The sequence below is a fragment of the Salvelinus namaycush genome, chromosome 10 (genome assembly GCF_016432855.1).
Source record: "Salvelinus namaycush isolate Seneca chromosome 10, SaNama_1.0, whole genome shotgun sequence".
NCBI classification, from domain to species: domain Eukaryota; kingdom Metazoa; phylum Chordata; class Actinopteri; order Salmoniformes; family Salmonidae; genus Salvelinus; species Salvelinus namaycush.
Window position 1 is genome coordinate 26,277,948 of NC_052316.1, and position 5,055 is coordinate 26,283,002.

Consider the following 5,055-nt stretch of genomic DNA (forward strand, 5'->3'; position numbering starts at 1 on the left):
CCACTAACTCACGTATGTATACACTCATGGCTATTTGATTTGTGTTAATAGTGAAATTACTCTCTGTTTGGAAGTTCTCTCCTCCCTTCACCCCTCATACCGCTCTACCTCCATTTTTGCCTCAACTCCCTGTCTTTTTGATTTTCTGTATCTCATTTAATTCATTGTAATTTGTCATCATCATCAATAAAGCTACAGAGAGACAGTTGCTGGGGAGGTATTTTATCTGATTTCAACTCAAGAAGAATGCTGAATCTCTGTACTTCCATCTCTCTCTCTCCACCCCTCCCCCCTCTCATCCCCCCTCTCCTCCCCTCCCCCCTATCCTCCCCCAGCTCCGACACCGGCCCCCAGACAGAGTTCTCCATCTAAATCGGCGGCGTCTCACGTTAGTGACCACATTGACCACATCAGTGACCCTCCCACAGACGCCACCGACCCCTCCACAGATGACTCGTTCGGTGAGGTCGAGGGCAGCCCCAGTCGAAGTGGAGAGGAGGACGCGGTGAGTACTTGTGTGTGTGTGTGTGTGAGTGTGGGTGTGAAATGAGATCTGTATATGAATAGGCTGTGAATCAGCACTATGGACTAGGTAATCACTCTCTGTGATTGGCTACTCTCGTGGCTGGCCTGTGTGTGTGTGTGTGTGTGTGTGTGTGTGTGTGTGTGTGTGTGTGTGTGTGTGTGTGTGTGTGTGTGTGTCTGTCTGTGTGTGTGTGTGTGTGTGTGTGTGTGTGTGTGTGTGTGTGTGTGTGTGTGTGTGTGTGGACAGTAAAGTGTTAAATGAGCTGCTGGAGGTGTCAGATAGATCATTAAGCTGTTGTTAATGTTAGCAGGTAGCGCCATACATCACTTGCTCTATAGCACCCTGTTATTATTCAGCTGATGAACTAGGGTCTTTTCTAGGGCAATTCATATTTATTATATACCTGGATTCAAGAGCGGGAGAGAAGGAGAGAAAGCGAGAGAGAATGAGAAAGTGTGAGACAGAGTGAAAGAGAGAATGACAGTGAGAGAGAGTGAATGAGAGAGAAAGAGAGGGAGGGAGAGACAGAATGATAGGTACAGAAACAGTGCAGTGAGACAGATACATAGAGAGAGCGGAATGGGAAAGCACTGGGGTCACAAACCCGACAATGGTAAAAAAAAACGGAATTGGAAACGATGCTTTCTACCATTGATTCTGTATGCCAGTCAGTCAATTCCCAAGTACTCTATCTTCTCTCTCCCCCTGCCCTCCACCCCTCTCTCTCTCTCTCTCTGAAAGAAGTGTGACTCAGCTGAGCCAGTGGAGCTCATATTCCTGTTGTTATGGAACAAAACCTGAATTAGTGAAAGGGAAAGAAAAAAAGAGAGAGCCAGAGAGAGAGAGAAAGTAGGGCATTCTCAGCATTAGAGATGTCAGTTGACTGCTCTCGACAGCAACAGTCAACATTACGCTTTACGCAACCTAATGAAACAGGCCTGTATAGAGAGAAGGAGAGCAAGAGAGAGAAACATCCTCCCACTCTCTCTGTGGTGAGGGAGGTGTAAAGAGCGTTTCAGGGATCAATAGAGTGCACTCTAAAAAAGTTGTTATAAGTCCTCAGTGTGTGCGTGTGTCCTTTCTCTCCTTTAGTACATTGCTGCTCTGTCCCTGCCTATAATCTCCTCTTTTCATATCCTGCTTTCAACTACAACTATTTATCTTTTTCTATATTCCCTTACTTTCTTGCTCTTCTTTCTTCCTTCTCTTCTCCTTCCTTCTCCTTCCTTCTCATCTCCTTCCTTCTCATCTCCTTCCTTCTCTTCTCCCTCTTTCTCTTTCTCTTTTCCTTCCTTCCTTCCTTCCTTCCTTCCTTCCTTCCTTCCTTCCTTCCTTCCTTCCTTCCTTCCTTCCTTCCTTCCTTCTTTCCTTCTCCTCTCCTCTCCTCTCCTCTCCTCTCCTCTCCTCTCCTCTCCTCTCCTCTCCTCTCCTCTCCTCTCCTCTCCTCTCCTCTCCTCTCCTCTCCTCTCCTCTCCTCTCCTCTCCTCTCCTCTCCTCTCCTCTCCTCTCCAGGCGTGTGGGTCTGGGTCTCCTTGTCCCAGTGAGACAGCAGTTTCTAGTCCAGCCCAAATCAGTCCACCTGCCAACAGCTAGATAGACGCTGGCTGGGTGCTGGGTAGGTATCTATCCAACCTTCCTCTCCTCCTTCTCCTCCCTCCTTCCTTTGCTTTCTGTAAGCCTGCCTTCTCCACACACACCTTACCTTTACTGATCTTCTGTTCACCCTCTCTATTCTGTCTCTCTATTCTCTCTTTCTCTCCAGCCTTCCCTTTTTCTTGTCCTCTCACTTATCCTGTCTGCTGCATCCTCTGATGATAGCATGGTGTGTCTGACTGCCTGTGGTTGGGTTGTGTGATTATCCAACTGCGCATGTGTGTGCTTCTGCGTCTGTGTGTGTGCTTGTTGTGTGTGTTGCGTCTTGTTGTGTCTGTGTTCTCTCTCCCTGTAGCCACCAGAGGTGTGTGAGTATCTCAATAAAGGATGTGTGTGTGTTTAAAACTCACCATGCATGGGCACGCTGTCATGATGTCATTTTGTTTGTCTCGGATGCATTTTCTACATCTTGATGTTCAATGTACACTGAGTGTAAAAAACAATAAGGACACCTGCTCTTTCCATGACATAGACTGACCAGGTGAATCCAGGTGAACGCTATGATCCCTTATTGATGTCACTTGTTAAATCCACTTCAATCAGTGTAGATGAAAGGGGAGGAGACGGGTTAAAGAAGGATTTTTAAGCCTTGAGACAATTGAGACATGGATTGTGTATGTGTGCCATTCAGAAGGCAAGTGCCTTTAAGTGCCTTTGAAAGGGGTATGGTAGTAGGTGCCAGGCGCACCAGTTTGTGTCAAGAACTGCAATGCTGCTGGGTTTTTCACACTCAAAGGTTTCTTGCGTGTATCAAGAATGGTCCACCACCCAGCATCCCTGCGGAACTCTTTCGACACCTTGTGGAGTCCATGCACCAACAAATTGAGGCTGTTATGAGCGCAAAGGGGGGGTGGAACTCAATATTAGGAAGGTGTCCTTAATGTTTTGTACACTCAGTGTATATACTGTACTGTACATGATGTTATGTGATGTCAAATGTAATATGATGTCAAATGTATATGTTCTGGACTGCAGTTCAGGGTTGGAGATAGTCAGTGTTGTATTGTAGAGACTTTTCTCCTATGGCAGTGGCTTCCCTTTATCAAACACACACACACACACACACACACAGACTTGTGGTTGGCAGTAGTCCATATTGTAGTCAGTAGATTAAAAGCTGACACACTTCTTATAGTGTGGGTGTAATGATAGGTGGTGTCAGTCAGGCCCACACACAGGGAAATATGTCATGTCAGTGGTTTTATCAGTAATACTGGGCTGCCACCACTAATAACTGGGTGATATGAATTAGCATTAGTTTATATTTAGGAAGAACCCTAAACCCAATCACTGAGGAGCCAGAGGGGGGGAGTAGAAGGAGAGAGGCCAGAGGTATGTTTGTGGTCTAATCACTCGGCCACATACTGACATACACGCAAATGTACATGTATTTGACTCACACACTCAAAGGTTCCATCTGCATACAATAGAATTCTCAAATATGGTCATTCCACTTAGGAGTCAGATATGGAAGTGCTGGACCAGTCAGCCAATCACGTGTCAGAGTGAACCTATGTAACTCCCTGCTGACAGGCTGACTGCAGTGTAATAATGTGTATGATAATAACACAGGCCTGTTCTGACTGTTGTAGTCTGTGGACATCTCCATCAAACCTGCTGTGATATGTTTCCACAGATACTCACACACTGCTGTAGGAGGAAGGCAGACAGCAGTGTGTCAGACACACACATGCACGTGCACACACACACTCCGACAGTGATAGATCCATTGTTCAAAGTTAGGATCTGACAGGCTGAGGTGGGTGGGAGAGAGAGAACACACACAAACGAGGGCCCAATCCCAAATGGACCCCCAAACCCTACGCCCTACGTACTTGTGGAGAGGATTTGACAGGTGTAGTAGCTTCAACTTGCCCTCTAATAAGCTAGGTGGAAGTTTCACCATATTGCTTAGACCAATAAAATCCTCTCAGATCTTCACAAGTGCATAGGGTGTAGGGTTTAGGGGTCCATTTGGGATTGGGCTACACACTCTCTATGCAACAATACCCTCAGCCTCTGCACTATGGCTGATATCTCTGTCTGCAGCAGGGTGCTACTGCCATCTGGTGTTGACAACAGGAACTGCATGTGTTGCAGCTGGAGAAAGGGTCTGTGAGTCTAGGGAGTAGCTGACCTGTGTTCAGTCCCAGTGGGTCATGCAAATACGAACATGTTAACTGTGTCTCCTCTCTGTCTGCCTAGGTGAAGGATCTCTGTCTGCAGGGGAAGGATCCTCTCTATGCCCAGATCAACAAAGGGAGGAAATAAAGAGACTGAACACTGGACTGACCTACCAACGCTGACCAACCAACCCCATGTGTGTGTGCACGCACGTTCTCTTTATCAGCCTTCGCCCCTGCCTTCTTTTTACCTAGTAATTTCACCTTTCCCTCATCCTTGTCTTTGCCCTTCACCTTCTTCTCCTTCTCCTCCTTGACGATGACTCTGGATGCGATGCCACCCGGCCCCTGGAGGGAGGAGAGGAGGGAAGGTCGAGCACCATGCGGTAGGGAGTGTGAGTTGGAGGGTGTGTGTGATGTGGAGCTGAGGGAAGGAAGGCAGTTTGTAGGGCTGTGAGGAGGAGGCAGGACTTTAGGTTTCTCAGGGAGAGCAGGTTTGGTCCCGGGCTGCTTCAGCAGCAGAACATCCTCATCCTGGAACTTTGTCCAGAGAGTCTTCTTCCTATCAGACAGAGAAAGGAGGGGAGGGGGGAGAGATGGGTTGGAAACAGGTACCTCATACCTGAAAAAGACTAAAGGATATTAATAGAATTTCAAATCACAGGTTATCATTGAGCCCACTCTACAGATGTAGGATCACCCTGTTGCAGGAGAACATTCCTTCAGTGCAGGGCATTTTAAACTTGTAGTGTA

At 47.2% G+C, this 5,055-nt stretch overlaps 1 pseudogene; it reads left to right on the top strand.

The window, feature by feature from the left end:
• LOC120054269 overlaps positions 1 to 4,840 on the top strand; it is a 44,888-nt pseudogene extending 40,048 nt beyond the window's left edge.
• Positions 4,841 to 5,055: the final 215 nt, after the last annotated feature.